Genomic DNA, 19,000 nt, shown 5'->3' with positions numbered 1-19,000 from the left:
TTCTAAAAATATTTTTTTGAATTTACTCCTGAAAAATGCCATTTTTTCATAAAACTCAAATGTGCGACCCCTAAATCGCGGCAACCAATGATGACGTCATATAAAAGTTTTTTTGTGACACCCTAAGCTATCATTTGAGATGTGAGCCCCCGGGTTTTCTGACATAGTGCTATTTTGGGACACTCTATTGTCTAGGCTTTTCAAAAGAACAGTCTATTCGGTTTCGCGTCAATTTATTCTTGACAGATGCCTAACCCTCACTGGTTTGCCTAATCCTCGTTATGGCCTAGAATAATCTCAAACCTGTTTAACTGCGGTTATATGCAGGAGCATTGCTAGCTACCACCTGGTCGTCACCAGGGAGCTGTCCGGCGGGAGTACGCCGAAAGATCGCCATGCAAAAATGACGCACTGCGCGTTATGATATGGTCAAGCGCTGCAGGGGAGGACTCCTGTCGACTCCCGAATTATGGGTGTGAACGCTGGGCAGTTGATGATGTCTAGCGAAGCTGGGGAGGAGTTCCGTCTACAACCAATTCTTCCTGTTGGAACCAAATAAAAAAACCTTCGCCTGAAGGTTTCTTCAGGCGGGCGATACCATAAATTTGATATTTTAATATTTTTCACCTTCTGTGTTACCTTTTCTTTGCACTTTCTGCTACTTAGTCTAGGTGGCTGTTGTCAGCCGCACGTTGCGCAATGTTTCTAATTGCTTTAATATAATGGTTAAAATTAGACGTTTCACTTTTTCCGTTTTATCTTTACACTTACTAGGTAATTGGTTTAATTTAGGTAGCACCATTTCTTTTTCTCTTATTTCTCTTAAATAATTTAATACACGTGGTTAACTTTAAGTGTGAATTTGCCTCTTCTTGGCTTTAAGCGACTGGTTCAGCGAAAGGTTCACTAGTTAATGATCGTTGCTCTGCTAATGTCGTTTGTTCGAACCACAAATCGGCTCACGCGGCACGAAGTGGCTCCTCACGTGCCGTGCTCTGATTGGTTATACGGAGTGGCCCTTTCTGGCTCGTTTGTATCGTTTCATCAAAATTACGCTTCGAGAAATAGTCAGAACTCGAACCCCGTCTACGGAAACTTTCAATTGCGGTAAATTTCAGCTCATTTTATAGCACTTTAAATCTGTGGCGCTAGTATCGCTTGAAGTCTAGTCAGTCCTCCATAATTCTTACAACCAGAGATCCCAAATATACGAATTCATCAACCACTTGCAGTTCATCGCCGTCAACAGTCACTGTCCGTGGGAGACAAACGTTGCTTTCTCTGGAGCCTCTTCCTACCATATATTTGGTTTTCGACGCATTGAATTATAACCCTATCCTCCCCAAGTAACAATTTGGGTTTCATTACACTCTTATGATGGCATTTAAGACCAACATTGGTAATGAAAACCGCCATAAGAGTACAATAAAACTCTCATTGTTGCTTGGGTCCTAGCCTCTGTTTTTAGTTTGGCGTAGATTGACTCCGCCATTCCAAGGTTTCTAGGTGTAATGATGTCGAAGTCGTCTGCGAAAGCTAGGAGTTGACTAGTTTTGACGATGATCGTTCCTTTCGTTACGATGCCCGCTCGCCGAATCACACCTTCGACAGCAATGTTGAGTAACAAACAGAACAGTCCATCTCCTTGCCGCAACACTCTGCGCGATTCGAAGGGACTTGAGAATGTCTCCGAAACATGCACATAGCTTATCACTCGCTTCAAAGTAGCTTTGATCAGCCGCGTCAGTTTGTTCGGAAAATCTTCCTCGTGCATTATCTGGCATAGCTGTTTGAACTCGACTGTATCGTACGCTGCCTTGAAATCCACGCAATAATGATGCATGGGCACGTTGTACTCGCGAAATTGGATCCATAGCAGCACGAGTCGCTATAAAACCCATTCGATACTGTCCTACGAATTTGTCGTCCTTTTATACTTTACCAAATGTCATCTTTGATCAATTTTATAGAAACGCGAAAGATAAACCTAGAACAACTTAGATTGGGAGCTGGCCACAAGCTATTATGGATTCTCTGATCGAGTCAAGTGCCCTACTGCCGATAGCCGATTTAATTGGGATCTCCGTGTGAATCGGTGAGTCGTGTGATTGAGCATTACTACGAAACTGTGAGCATCGAATGGAAGGAGAAATGCGGTCTGAATGGATGTTCTATTAGTGATCAGGATCACAAGCGTGTCGTGAAAGAATTTAAGCGGAATCCCAATGCTTCGGTCAGGAATGTGGTGGCCAAAAAGTTGAATCTGTCCATGTCTTTCATTCAGAGAGCCAAGGACCGGGAGGTGCAGAAACTTCAAATCGTGACGAAGTCACGGGGTCGGAGACTGTACACCCAGATGCTGACGAAGCCTCATTGTTTCATCATGGATGATGAACCTTACTTCAAGGCGGACTTCCGGCAGCTTCTGGAGCTACTGTTCTTCACCGTCCAGCATAAGTTTGATGTTCCGGAGAAAGTAAGGAAGCAGAAACTTTCAGTTTGCCAAGAATACAAGATTTGGCAAACGATCTGCTCATGTGGCAATCAGAGTGCGCTCTCGAACGGGACTGTACATGGGCGGATTTACCTCAAGGAGTGTCTACAGAAGCGACTGCTTCCTCTAGTGAAGCAGCACGAGGGCCCTACGTTCTTCTGGCCAGATCTAGCTTCATGCGATTATTCAAAGTATGTTCTGGAGCCAACGGGGTCACTTTCATACCCAAGGAAATAAACCCTCAAAGCATCAATCGCACATTTAAAATACTCTTGAATTTTCACAGTCATGCTCTTCTTTTAGAACTACAAGAAGCTTATGTATCATTACTTTTTTCAACAATAATTGCTCCACTTACCGATTTGCTATTGCCGACAGTAATTAAATAAAGCATTATAATGTATACACACAAAATAAAAGACAAAATTTCAAATATGAATCGCTTGAAATCAATATTCATTGTATAGTTCATTCATCTTCCATAATATAACTTTACTATTTTGGGGCAGAACATTTTTATTTCTCATTCGAAAATATCATCCACCTCAACGTGTACCTATCGACTAACTACCATCGGCTGCTCCATAATACCGACAAGCTACGACTTTTGAACTTACACGGAACGTCAACGACTGACATCTTCTAGGACGTATTCAAACGTTCCGCTTTCACCTAATCCGGCTAATCAATCTTCCTCCGTTTTCTGTCTTTTCATATCGAAAATATCAACGTTTTCCACATACAAATTGCGCCCCGAACAACGAGGATAAAAAAGCCATCGGCAAACGCTGCCAGTACGACAGCCACTGCATCACCAATGCTTACTGCAAAGGACAAATGATCTGTACGTGCAAGCGGGAATTCGAGTATCTGTCCGAGGATAAGTGGTCATGTCAAGGTAATTTATCAAAATCTTTCCTTGTTTGTCCCCGCATGTAGACAGCTGGCCGAATTGCTGACACAGAAGATGTGTAATCTTACTACGGCTATCAAATCTCCTTCTCACCCCATTAGAGAACCACCAGTTGGAAATGGGCGATGGACTCTTGGCTTTTATTTTCATATTATGCTAGTGATGTTTAGAACGTTCAACAGACCTTCAACTGCGTAGATGTTTAAATGCTTACGATCTAATTAATAGCATTATTAGATTTATTAGATTCCGAAAAACTAATTAAATGAATAGAATTCTGCCAGCTGATACTGCCACCGAACTGAATCAGGTTGTACCGCTCCGACCGTCAGCTCGATTTGCAAGCGGCGAACGAGTCCTTCGCCTAAGTAGCAGTTCCTTTCTTCGCGCACGAACTGAACGCAGCACTAATTTATCCACCCTTTTTTGTTGATTACAGCGTCAGCAGCAGTTTCGCTACTACTGCACCGGAAATCGACGACGACGACGACGACGATGAGGACGACGTCGGCTAGGACCAGGGCCAGAACCCTGCTGTTGGCAGCGCTACAGGGCTCGAGAGGCGGAGTAATCATTATTCCACTTCTTCTCGTTAGCAGCTGGCAGTTGAAGATAAATTTATTTACAGTTTGATTGGATTAAAAATAAGCAACGGCAGTCAGTAGCAGCAGCAAGCTGCAGAATTGGATGGTACCCCAAATCCTTCCCGGAAATGTACCGTTCAGCGCCGGGTATGAGGTTGCCCTTCCCTCAGGCCGAGGTCGATAGAAGAAAATAAAATAAAAACCGACGATTCTGTGTACCGATGGCTGATGATGATTCTGGTGTTGTTGTTGTTGTTGTTGTTGCTGCTCCTGTTGCTACTGCTGCTGCTGCTGCTGCTGCTGCTGCTGCAATCATACATTACGAATTGGCGAAAGCCGTTTTTCTTGTTCAGACTTGCCGAAATTGTCGGTACCCATTTGGCACTGAAGGAATTATGGAGCAGAATAAATTAATAAAAGTAACAAAATTGAAACAAGATTCTCTTCCTCTCGAAGAAGTTTTGGTATATCACCTTCTTTGATGTCTGAAGTATCAGTTGCTTACAGTTAGAATTTTTTGCTTTTATTATAATGACAAATATTTTTTTTGTGTTTAATGCCACACAAAAGAAATAAAATGTGAAAACTACTAATATGTGCAGAAGAGAGACAAAAAAGCGAATATTATTTAAATGGTAATAATGTAAAATAGGAAAAGTTTAACATATTGGTTAGGGTAGGGCACAGACAAACAATTATTTTCCCTGAGTGGTGCATTCGCGAGACCCGATATGCGGTGCTCAAAATTCCACTTGCTCTTTGGAAAGTGCGCGAGCGTACAGGCGCTCGATCGGCGATGGCAAGGAAACAATGACAGTAGGGCACGAGCCAAGCGGAGCGGGTAACAAACACAAAACGTGAGGATACGGCTCGCAGTTCTGGGATGACGATTCCTTGCCGCGTGAATGTTGGTACCATCCAGGCATCAGCTGCCGGAGGAAAATCGAAATAAGATTAGTTTGTACGTTCAGTGCATAAGACGGCGATCTTTCTCTTGAGCGGTGGAACTGAATTGCTGCCTGAATTTCTTGCCCGCTCTTTCCAGTGGAAGGCGCGCGGGCGACTGAAATCAAACATTTGTTTCCACGTTTTACGTCTCTTACATGAAGCGTCGGTTCCAGGGCTGATACGTGGAACATAAAATTTGTTTCAGTCCGAAAAGACTGCCGCCGGCTATTTGTTCAATAAAATCAATGTTGAATTTACGTGTTTCTTTAGAATTTCATTTGAAAGTCCCAATATTTTCCGCGTTGCACATCCATCATCGTATTTCACAATTCAAACAGAGCTGGCGCTGGGGTTTTGAACTAAATTGAAATCGAATCACGAACGCCACTGCAGTATTCAATTGCTTGTGATGTTTCAGTACAATCGCAGTTATGCAAACCAAATGTATTTGCATTATTCTAGCGATTCTGAGGGCGTCACCCTTCGCTAATTTATTTAAGAGGACATGGCCGACTGAACTTTTTGTAAAAATTGCAATTTTTTCACATTTTGATGCTAAAGACTTTTTTCCTTAATTTGATTCTAATTTTCTAATGATCCGATCACTAGAAGTTGATGAAAAAAAAAACCCGAATTAATCCACCTAGCGGCGTGACCTAGCCTTTCTACTGCCATAATAATCATTATTTAATTTCTCAGGAACGTCTATGTATGATTAACTTGACTATATTTTTAAATATCCGTTCCGTATTCCTCAAAATCCTTATTTGCCAGTAAAATTACCAACGTATTGCGTAGAATAATTAAATTTTCTTTCCTTGGATGCGTAAATACTTGTAAAACCTTATTTAGTTTTATAATCGGTCGGCCTTAACTTTTGGGCTTCAGAGCCATATACGAAACTTGTTTTGAATTGACAATTTGAAATATGTGTTCATAACAGATTTTTTGATAATTAATTAATACCATGCGTTCAAAAGTTAGCATCTTTGAAAAACAAGAGTTCAGAAAAATTATTATTATACTTCGCTTTTGAAGACAAAGGATATCGACAACAAAATGATTAATCTCAAAATTTTACTATTAGTTTGCTTGGCTTCAATTTTGCGATATATCTGAATTAGAAAAAATAACTGAATAGAGCATTAGATATGAAAAAGAGAAATTGAACTTTTTCTTAGCTGGCGCTCCTTCAGATAATTATTTTTGCATGAAAATCAAAACTTAAGCTTCTTTTGGATGTACTTTCATGAAAAGATAGTCATTAGCTTGATCGCATCGTTTTTACAATGTTAGAGGGCTAGGAAAACAAGATGAGGTCGAAAAATAGTGCAAGCTGCGCCTTAAACATGCTTGAGAATAGGAAATATGATCGATATAATTTCCAGTGCTTGTCATTTTTGATTTATTTGTTGAAACATGATACATGACATAAGACATCTGTCCTTTAAAATGTCATCAACGAAAACAAATCTTACAAAATTACTACCGTGCAACGTTTACTTCCTATTTTTCATATAACATTTCTAAGCTCTAGTATCTATTGATTAAAAAGACCTACATTCTTAAATTAACTGCTTTTCTTCGCTGTTTGCTTTTCTTGTACAATTGTGAGTAACAGCAAGTGAACAAAATGACAATTGAAATCTGAAATCAAAGAAAAGAAAAAGCTTTTCGATTGAATCCCACTATTTAATATTTCTTTGCAACAGATACGTAGTTCGCCTACGACGTGCAGGCTTCATCAGTGTCTTATTTCAAAGCGTATACGTATCTTCGCGAATAAATGTTAAATAGTGGAATTTAGTCGGTAAAAGTTTTTTCTTTTCTTTAATTTCAAATTTCGTATTCCACTAAGAGGCTTCAAAAACTTTAGACAATTGATTCAGAAAAGTGAGAAACATCTTTTCTTGAATTTCAATGCAAATTTAAAGATTGCAAATTGTCATCCCAAGTAACAATTTGAGTTTTATTACACTCTTATGATAGCATTCAAGACCACAATTGGTCATGAAAACCATCATAAGAGTACAATCAAACTCACATTGTTGCTTGGGATCACATACACACATACATACATACATATATATATACATACATACATACATATATACATACATACATACATACATACATACATACATACATGCATACATACATGCATACAAACATACATAATACATACATACATAATACATACATACATACATACATATATACATACATACACACATACATCACACACATTAAATACAATCAACATTTGTTATGAATTCACACGTTTTAACGGTTTAATATACGGTGCTTAAGTGTTAAAGTTTAAATAACTTTTGAATGAACCGTCCGATTTTAAATAACTCGGTTTCGTTTGATAGATCTCAGCAGTTATTTTCAAATAATAATAAAATGTGTGATGTTTTTCATTGAATTAATGCTGATATGTTACAAAAATATGTTTTAAATACTATTTTTTCACATTTCTTTATGTAACTTTCAAACTACAAGCCCAATCGTCATGAAATTTGGAAGTTAAGGGTTTGCAAGGCTCCTCTTTCATATGCAATCAATTTTGTTCAAATCGGTTAAGGGACCTATGAGATAATGAAGTCCCATATTTTTCATATTTTTATACATAACTTTTGAACTAAAAGTCCGATCAGTATGAAATTCAATAGCGACCAATGGGACACCTAGACCTTTCATTTGACACTAAGAACATTAAAATCGGTCCAGCCATCTCCGAGAAAAGTGAGTGAGATTAAAAGCGTCACATACACACACACACACATACACACACACATACATACACACACACATACATACACACACACAGAAAATGCTCAGTTTTCGAAACTGAGTCGAATGGTATATGACATTCGGCCCGCAGGACCTTCTTTCCATTTTCGGTTTTCCAAGTGATTTCTATACCTTTATACTATATATTTATATAGTAGAAAGGCAAAACATGCTTTTTTTTGTTTATAAGAGATTAGACCACTGCGACCAGCATTTAGATCTTTTGTGGTATGCTTCATCCTTAATCTATGTGCACTGTCTGACGTACACCCAGTAATCCGAGCAGTTGTCAGTACTCAGTATGCACAGTTGTCCCAATTAGGCACAGCACTTCTTATGAAGTTGATTACCTTGTTAGGACCAGGGCTTCGAACGATCCTTTTTGCCTTTCTACTATATAAATATATAGTATAAAGGTATAGAAATCACTCGAAAAACCGGAAATGGAAAGAAGGTCCTGCGGGCCGAATGTCATATACCATTCGACTTCGTTTCGAAAACTGAGCATTTTCTGTGTGTGTGTATGTATGTGTGTGTGTGTGTGTGTGTGTGTGTATGTGTGTGTGTGTGTATGTGACGCTTTTCAATCTCACTCACTTTTCTCGGAGATGGCTGTACCGATTTTTATGATCTTAGTGTCAAATGAAAGGTCTAGGTGTCCCATAGGTCGCTATTGAATTTCATACTGATCGGACTTTTAGTTCAAAAGTTATGTATAAAAATACGAAAAATATGGGGCTTCATTATCTCATAAGTCCTTCAACCGATTTGAACCAAATTGATTGCATATGAAAGAGGAGCCTTGCAAACCCTTAACTTCAGAATTTCATGACGATTGGACTTGTAGTTTGAAAGTTACATAAAGAAATGTGAAAAAATTGTATTTAAAACATATTTTTGTAACATATAAGCATTAATTCAATGTAAAGCATCACCAGATTTATTATCATTTGAAAATTACTGTTGAGATCTATCAAACGAAACCGAGTTATTGAAAATCGGACGGTTCATTCAAAAGTTTTCAAACTTTAACACTTAAGCACCGTATATTAAACCGTTAAAACGTGTAAAACCAAAACATTTCAATCAAATGTTGATTGTATTCAATGTGTGTGATGTATGTGTGTATGTATGTATGTATGTATGTATGTATGTATGTATGTATGTATGTATGTATGTATGTGTGTATGTATGTGTGTATGTATGTATATGTGTGTTTGTGATGACGATTTGCAATTTTGAAATTTGCATTGAAATTCAAGGAGAGTGTGAAACATGTCAATTGTCTGAAGTTTTCGAAGCCTCTTAGTGGAATGTGGAATACGAACTCTGAAATTAAAGAAAAGAAAAAACTTTTTCCGACTGAATTCCAATATTTAAAATTTATTCGCGACAGATACGTATACACTTCGAAATAAGACACTGATGAAGCCTGCACGTTGTAGGCGAACTATGCATCTGTCGCAAATAAATATTAAATACAGTAGGATTTCGAATTTGGCAACAAATGCGTGTCGCCTATGTTGCTAAAATCGAAACCGTGCCAAAATCGAGACCCTTTTTGATATGACAAAATTGAATGTAAATGCATTGGAAATTAACTAAATGTTATTAATCAACGATTGCAACCTTTTTCACAAAATGCGCCAAGACCTATCCATGCGGTGTAAGTAAGTTTTTGGTGACCTACGGTAAGACATAATCCTACGGCAATAAAAATATTATTGTTCGAAACATTCTATGATCGCAAACTTTTTTTCATGTACACACTTAGGGCAATATTTTTTCGTCATTTAAAGTAATGCGGAAACTGACTGATATTTAAGCATCAGCATTTTTGGCTCGAGCGGCACGTTTCGATATTTAAGCATACTTTTGGAAGTAAAATATTTTGTGTTGCCAAAAACGGATACTTTTGTTGCCAAAATCGAACATTGCCAAATTCGAAATCCCACTGTAGTGGGATTCAATCGGAAAAAGTTTTTTCTTTTCTTTAATTTAAGATTTCGATTGTCATTTTAATAAATAAATAATAAATAAATAAATTTTCTTCACTTGCTGTAACTCGCAATTAGACAAGAAAAGCAAAAAGCGAAGAAAAGCATTAATTTAAGCATTTAGATATAGTGGTATATAGGATTTAATATACTAATGGATTGATTTTTCCAGATAAACTTATATAAATTGCAAACAATTTTTGCGCATCAATAGATGCTGTTTCCAATCAATAAATACTAGAGCTTAGAAATTTTATATAAAAATAGGAGCAAAACATTGTACGGTAGTAATTTTGTACGATTTGTTTTCGTTAGTGACACTTTAAAAGACAGAAATCTTATGTCATGCATCATATTTCAATAAATAAATCGAATTGACAAGCACTGGAAATCACATCGATCATATTTCCCATTCTCAAGCATGTTTATGGCACAGCTTTTGCACTATTCGACCTCATCTTGTTTTCCTAACCCTCTAACGGGATACATTGTACAAACGATGCGATCAAGCTAATGACTATCTTTTCATGAAAGTACATTCAAAAGAAGCTTAAGTTTTGATTTTCATGCAAAAATAATTATCTGAAGGAGCGTCAGCTAAGAAATATTTCCATTTCTCTTTTTTTATATCTAATGCTCTATTCAGTTATTTTTTCTAATTCAGATATATTGCAAAATTGAAGCCAAGCAAACTAATAGTAAAATTTTGAGATCAACCATTTTGTTGTAGATATCCTTTTTCTTCAAAATCGAAATATGATAATAATTTTTCTGAACTCTTGTTTTCCAAAGATGCTAACTTTTGAGCGCATGGTATTAATATCAAAATATCAAAAAATCTGCTATGAACACATATTTCATATTGTCAATTCAAAACAAGTTTCGTATGTGGCTCTAAGGCCTGAATGTTAAGGCTGTCTATATATATATTCATTCAAGTCTGCAAAAATTATCTTTTGTGTTTACATTATGTTTCTATAAATCACGTAAATGTTATAAAACTAAATAATATGTTCATCAAGTAACATAAATAACGCTTACAAGTATTTCTGCACCCAAGGAAAGAAAATATAATTATTGTACGCAATACGTTGTGAATTTGACTGGCAAATAAGAATTTTGAGGAATACAGAACGGATATTTCAAAATATAGTCAAGTTAATTAGAGATGTTCCTGAGAAATTAAATAGTGATTATTGTGGCAGTAGAAAGGCTAGGTCACGCCGCTAGGTGGATTAATTCGGGTTTTTTCTACCGCAGTCACACCAACGCGCATTCAAGTTCACACCGTCCGCTTAGAGGTGGAATACGAACGCTATGCATAACACAACTGGCAGTTTGCTCAGTCAAACGCCGGTTGCAGGCAGCAGACTACCGCGTTCTAAAGCTTTTTGACATTTTCGTTTCGATCAAGTTGCTTTTACCGTTTGGAGCAGCGAATGACTGCAAAACAGTCAAATGACTGGCAATCACCACGCTAACGAAAAGCAACCGCACAATCGTATGATGCAATACTACAAAAAAACAACCACTACATGTGCATGGAAGAAGTCGGTCGGACTCCATCCAATACAAACGAATATTTTGCTTGCGTCGGACCGACGTCCGGGTAACAAACTATTACTGTTAGCAGCCGATTTGGAGACAAAAAGAGAAACGAAAAAATACGTCACCATATGCTTCCAGTCAGTTTGCAGTTTATATTCTCAAAGCGCAAAGCAAAACGGGAGATTGACAGTTTTCCTTTTGCTGAGATGCCGCATGAATTGTAAGACGGCAGCAGCGCAAGCGGCAGATTGACTGGATTAAAAAAAACAGTCAAATGATCGTTCAAAAAGTGGAGTTTGAATGCGGAAAGTTCGCATTCACGGCAGTCACATTCAACTTGCGATCCCTTTTCAAGCCCTGGTTAGGACTTTCAGTCCAAATATTCAAAGGCTCCAATGTTCTTTTACCAAGGACTCTTAACATGCTTATACGTTTTCCAGTGCCGCGCGGAACAAGCTTTACGCAATAACACACCGCTCCTGTAAAAACACGATTTTCAAACTTGATGTACCTTTTTCTAAAAACTAATCAGAAATTAATTAGTGTGAAATGTTGTTATTTCAGTTTTCGGAGACAACGCACTTGTACCAGATGGCCAAAATAACAGTAAATCGCATTGGCGATCCTGCCAATTTGAACATTCAGTTATTCGCTTTTATTTCATTTCACGGTACAATGTTTGTATTTTGAATCAAAACGGAGAGTACCATCACAAATAAAGGTAACTCCCTGTTTCGATACAAAATTTAGCGCATTTTGAGTGCCTCGTCGCCTCTGTAACCTGGAGTCTCTGTAATTTAGACTAGCTGACTAATGGCAGCTACACTGCTTATATATAAATCAAAATTAATCAAAACTAAATTGATAAAATCTAGAAAATTTGCGCGCAAACTCAATCATTTACACGCCGTAAAATGGAACGCTGACGCACGGATCTGAACACATGCGCCGCTTTTAGTACTCTCATTTTCGTTATCTGCTTTCTTTCTTATTTCGTCGACGTTATCAGGAAATTAGCAGTCATCAAGTTTTCGTCGGAGAGCCCAATTTCGGAAGCAGTTTTTGGGCCCAAAAGGTGAGTTTTGTTCGTAAAATTGTTAATACTGCATTCTTCTTGCGAATCTGAACACTTTAAATATATTTTCATGAACAGAATTTTTGTTTTAAACAAAAAAAAACTGCTTTTTAAATTGGCAGAATCGATGACGACTAATTTCACCTTAACGGGAAATTAGCAGTCATTAACTTTTCGTCGGAGAGCCCAATTTTGGAAGCAGTTTTTGGTCCCAAAAACGGAGTTTCATTCGTAAAATTGTAAATACTGCATTCTTCTTGCGAATCTGAACAGTTCAAATATATTTTCATGAACAGAATTTTTGTTTTAAACAAAAAAAAACTGCTTTTGAAATTGGCAGAATCGATGACGACTAGTTTCACCTTAAAAAAACTGACTAAAAAATTACATTAGAACTCAGTCTCTCGCAACCACCTGTCATCATTAAATCTAATTTGCTCAACGATGATTGTTGTGCGTGACTCTGTTCAAAGTTGCTAGAAAAAGTTCTAATAATATTTTTTCGAGTTCAACATTTGGCCAAATTTATGAACTGTGCGCTACAAATATGGTTGCCTGATGTTTTTGTTAGGCAGCACGCATCGATTTCGTGACGATACGATGATATTTGTTACCGTTTGCTTGCAGTCAATATTTTCTGCCGCTTTCATCGACTGATACTCCGCAAGTTTTCGAGCAAGAGATTCAGAAGTTGTCATCAAGATTCATGCGCACTTGGTTTCGACGAACCGAAAATGAGTTACTTGTTATTTCTTTAGTCAGTTTCTTTTAAAGAAACTGACTAAAGAAAAGACATTGGAGCTCAGTCACTCGCGGCCTCCTGTCATCATTAAACCTGATTTGCTCAACGATGATTGTTGTGCGTGACTCTGTTCAAAGTTGCTAGGAAAAGTTCGAACAATATTTTTTCGAGTTCACCATTTAGGCGATTTTATGAACTGTACAATACAAAATTGATTGCGTGGTGTTTTGGTTAGGCAGCACGGATCGATTTCGTGATGATACGATGATATTTTGTTGCCGTTTGCTTGCAGTCATTATTTTCTGCCGCGTTCATCGACTGATACTCCGCAAGTTTTCGAGCAAAAGATTCAGAAGGTTTCATCGAGTTTCATGCGCACTTGGTTTCGACAAACCGAAAATGAGTTACCTGTCACTTCTTTAGTCAGTTTCTTTAGTTTCGACAAACCGAAAATGAGTTACCTGTCACTTCTTTAGTCAGTTTCTTTAGTTTCTTTAGTCGACGTCACCCACGCGTATGATACTGAATTGAAGGACTGGCCAAGGCAACTCAGTAGCTCGTGAGAACTTGTCATCATTAGACCAGCGACACACATATTACGTCGTCAGTGAGTGTCGTTGGTTTAATGATGCGAGTTTTTGAGTGACATGGCCAGTCTCTCAATTCAGTACTCTACCCACGCATGCCATGGTTGTTCACTCCGCGCATTCACGCCGTCTCTCGTTCGTGCCGCACGGTACATTTACAGAGACTATAGATTACAGAGGCGCCGAGACACTCAAAAATCGCTAAATTTTGAACGAAAGCGGAAAGTTACCTTTATTTGTGATGGTACTCTCCGTTTTGTTTCAAAGTTTAGCGGATTTCGAGTGTTTCGGCGCCTCTATAATCTATAGTCTCTGAAGGTACATTCTCGAACATTCTAGAAGGCTCGCTGCTGAAAGCGCAATGAAATTCCAAACTCGACTCAAAGGTTTTCGCCGTTATCTTGTAGTGGCAATAGGGTTACTTGCTGCGCGACGGTAGATATCGGACACTGCTGTCATCAACCATCCGTACAATGTTGTCCTTACCTAGGTAAACTGCGATGACTCTTCCTAACTTCAACGCTTGCGCTGGCTGGTTATCTACTGTAAGTAGGTAGAACCATTGTATATACGTCGACGTTGGGCTGCTTTTTGGTCCATTTTTCTCTTGCTTGCAGAGCAAACAGGTATTCTACCATTTCCAAAAGTGATCGCAGCCGAATGAGGTACTGTCATCTCGTCAAGCGGTTTGCTATAACGTCCGCAATGGATGGTTTGAGTATCGGTTCCAGTAGTCGGCCAAACATCAGATGGGCTGAAAATATCGGTAGTGGACCGTTTGGATCATCGGACGAGGAATACAATGGTCGCGTATTGACAATAGACTCAACGTGTGTAAGCACGGTATAGACCTCCCCAAAGGTCAAGGTTACGTTGCCCAGAGTTCTAGTTAAATATAGCATCACCGCTTTCACTGTGGCCTCCCATAGTCCTCCGAAGCTCGGCGATCTCGGTGAAATAAACCCCTATTCCATTTTTCGGTGTAGTAGAAAATGTTTTATGTTTGGCCTTCGTAGTTTCACTATCGAACAGAGCACGTGACTGTCGCAGCTCCTTGGATGCACCAACAAAGTTGGTTCTGTCGATATCATATTGAAAAAAGGCTTCCGACGAGAAGTCCGACACAAGCTCGAGGTAAACCGCCTTCGATACTAGGCACAAAAATAAAGCAATGCGCGCTTCACTGAAATCGGGCCAACGTTATCAACTTCAGAGGTCTTTTATAAATGGTTGCAACGCTGCCAAACGCCTTGGAATCTCACCACGTTGAATGCACTGCATCTCTACATGTAATTCGGGCCTCTGCGGGGCACGCATCTATGTGCCATCTATCTTCTATCTTCTATATATATATATAAAAGTGAGCGTGAGTCTGTTTGTATGTTCCACCATAGCTCTAGAACACCTTGACCGTTCTTCACCAAACTTGGCACACATATTCCTTGACATAAAGGAATCAGCACTGGGGAGTTGACCTAAGGGGTGAGCTAGTAAGGGGGGTGGCCACAATTTCAAAACGCCTGGACGATGCTTCATCAAACTTGATATACATGTTCCTTGACAAAAGGGAAGGGAAAGCACTTGGGGGTTGACAAAAGGGCGGGAGGTCCCTAAAACGGGTAGGGCGGCCGTAACTACGATACGCCTAAACGATTCTTCAATCAAATTTAGGAAATATGTTCCTTGACTTAAGGGAATCAGCATTGAGGGGTTGCCAAAAGGGCGCGATCTCCGACAAGGGTAGAGGTAGAGGTAGAGGCAATTAAGTAAAAGGGGTAGGAGCTTGTCTGGTGGTAGAGTGTGTAGTGTAAAAAGCACTTGGGCTAAAATCGAGGGAGTGTGGGTTAGAGTCCCACTCAGCAATTGAACTACGTAATATATTTTTGGCCCAATATCGAAGTTTCGCAGTTTCATCCAGTAAACCGTTCTCCCCACCAAACGCTCCTTCGCCTTTAATAAAAAAATAGTTTACCTTGGACCGTGACAGAGTCAGAAACAAGTAAAACAGAAAAAGGAGAGGAACTGACGAAGGGAGTAGACACCACTAGTGATGTCCGAAATTTTCAGTTATTCGATTACCGATTAATCGGTGCGCGTTGTCTGCACTAATCGATTAATTCAACTATTCGTGCTAGAGGTGTTCGATTAAAAATATTCGAATATTTTTTTGATTAATTCGATTAATCGAACGATTACGAACGATTAACGAGCTTTATTCGGAGATTATTCTTACTCATTAAACCATTCGATTAATTCAACTACTCGTGCTGGCAGTATTCGATTAAAAATTATTCGAATATTTTTTTGGTTATTCGATTAGTTAAATTAATCGAACGATTAACGGACATCACTAGATACCACCAAATGAAGAAAAATGTTTTGTTTCTTGCATTATGAGAATTTTCGAGCGACGAACAGTGCGAGTGGCTGTGAGACAAAGGCGGTATTATGCGCTAGTATGAGTATGAGTTTCCCAGCCAGCACCAACTCGTATATCAATGTACGAAAATTATCGTAAATATCTCTTAACAAATTCGGATTCGTAAATAAAGCCTAAAAAAGTGCGCACAAGTTGATATTCTATCCACAGACTAACAGACGTAACACTTAAGCCTCATTCTGTCGTCAATAAAAACGATTATTTCAAATTTTTACTTAAGCCAAGACTTAAACAACAGTCGCTGCGTGAGAACGCCGCTCGCCTGCGCTGACGCTGTTGTCAGATAATATAGAAGTAAGTTTATAGCATTGCTAAATTTATAGTGACGACTACACCAGATTATGCCAGTGTTTTTTCCTAGTTTTAGGGGTGTCATTAAAACAATGTTTTGTTAATAAATTTGTTCCAAGTGCTACGTCTGTTAGTCTGTGTTCTATCGTTTATAATGCTAGTAGCTGACAAACATACGATTTGCAGCACAAAGTTGTATAGCTACATTATAACATTATAATTATGCAATATGGCAGACCGTGTTATAATATGGCGACCGTGACAGGACTGTGACATCGTTACAAATCGATATTTTGGAATCGATACTTGGTGGTTTACAATGTTTCTTAATGTTAAAACGAGATAGACTAGATACTATACTAGATCGGAAAAAGGTTCTATATATTTAATTGTTCAATTGCGCTATGTACGTAATGCTTGTAATGTGACCCTTTGCCGAACACCGTTCGATGCTGGGCCACCAGTAGCGTGGTCAGCATAAAATGTGCAGCCGATCGACGGTGCTGGTGCTTGTGCATCGCGGCGGATGGAAGAGTTTGGCTATGTTCTTATGACTCATTTCTTACTGTTTGTTTACTGTTTAAATGCTGATCAATTTGGATGGCGTACGTATAGTACAAGCTGTATGTAACTAGTAGCGCTTAATCGGATCTTATCGTATTGAAATACCTATATAAGTGTATCGCTCAAAATTATTCCTCAGTGCGTATATCGTCTCCAAAGTGGTACGAATAAGCGGTTTTTGTGCGTCGAATACAATTTTGTTGGATACATATCATTACGCAACTCTTTGCAATCTAATTATACATATGAAAATGCTGACTGGGTTGTAGAATGAATCGAACCGTTCGAGGCCGGTTTCAGGCTTTGTCACAATTGGGTTTGCGATGACTACATCCTTCAGCTCGAAAATCAGTTTATCGGGAATGTCTACTGTCGCCTCCATCTCGTAATACGATTCACAAAGAAAGAGAGGACCGTCCCACCCGAGCTGACACTTGCTTAATAGGGCTGGTTACATTCCGCGGGATACAATATCCGCCTGGGTTTGGTCCGAGTAGACGTAATTCCAATGGCAGCGTTCAATAAACCTGCTGATTTAGACCACACAATTGCGAACAAAGACCTGCAGCCGATCTAAATTTTTGTTGATTTCAGATAATCGCCGCCACCACAATGTTTGTTCGATTTAATCGAAAAACGTCGATTAAATCGAACAAACATCTAAATTTTTCATCATCCAAACCAATGCTATTTAACTATCGGACCATAGTATCCCAGGTAACAATGCTAGCTTTATTACGCACTTATACCGGTTCTGGTGACCAAAATCGGTCATACAAACCACAATAAAAGCACAATAAAACTCAAATTGTTGCTTGGGATGTTTTCTCGGATCTCCAGAATGGTCATCTCACGAAGAGGGGCTACCTTGGATTTGCTGCATAGGAAACGAGATACTGCTGACCCGTCTTTATCAATGCAGCGATGGCAAACACACGCGCCATAGGCGTATTTCGAGGCATCGGCGAAATCATGGATTTTCGTTACCTAAGTGGCAGGAACTACGATGCATCTTGGGTATTCAAGCTGGTTCAACGAAGTATACCCAAGTAGCACACTATTGGTCCATTTAGTTGAAGCAACCGAATTTCGACTGAAATTAGTCATATTTCGGTTACTACAACAAATTTGTAACAACCGTGGTAGTAGTCCGTCCACCGCAGAAATAAGTCGCCTTCCTCCATGCAAGGTTGAAAGCCCACAGGCGCTACATAATCATCTTTACTTCAACGAGCACCGATGGCATGAGTCCCAGGGGGTCAAACAACTTCGTGATCTGGGACACGATACTCCGCTTCATCACCTTGTCTTCGTCCTTTGTTGTGGTGAAATAGGAACAGGTCTTTTTTCGGGTCTCACAGGAGTCCCAAAAGCTTGAGCATTTCATTAACCCTGGAGTCACCCTACTATTTAGCACAGTTGTTACAAACCAGTTATGGCAACCGGTTTATGACTAGTTTCAGTTATAAATACAGCCATAAGTGCGAAAAGCGTGTTGCTTGGGCATGAATGGATACCAGGGTTTCTCGATCGGCTTCGGAAATTCGGCCAAGCACTTCTTTCGAGTTGGATTACCACTTTCAGATGTTGAATTCACCTCTCAGCATCAACATCTCCAGATCACGGCGTAACTTCTTGGGTGACTAGATCGAATCCGAGCCATACAGGACGTCGTTTATGTAAGAATCGTTCAGGATCATTTCGGCCGCTTCTGGATAATTCTTACTCCTGTCACGGGCAAGCTGGATAAGCGATCTCACAGCGAGTAACGAAGCAGCTGAAGTTCCGTATGTAACGATCAACAACTTCAACACCTTCAACGCTTCCAACGGGTGCTTTTACCATAGTATTTTCAGGAATCGAGTCTGAGAGGGGTCGATGAGAATTTTCCAGAACATTTTCTACACATCCACGGCGAAAACGTAAGCATGAGTTCGGGAACGTAACGCGGTGCTAAGTAGACCACTTTGGCTGGTCGGTCCTATCATCAGCACGTCATTCCAAGACAGTTTCCTTGCTTT

The sequence above is a fragment of the Sabethes cyaneus genome, chromosome 1 (assembly GCF_943734655.1).
Source record: "Sabethes cyaneus chromosome 1, idSabCyanKW18_F2, whole genome shotgun sequence".
Taxonomy (NCBI): Eukaryota; Metazoa; Arthropoda; class Insecta; order Diptera; family Culicidae; genus Sabethes; species Sabethes cyaneus.
Note: the sequence above shows the minus strand (reverse complement) of the source record.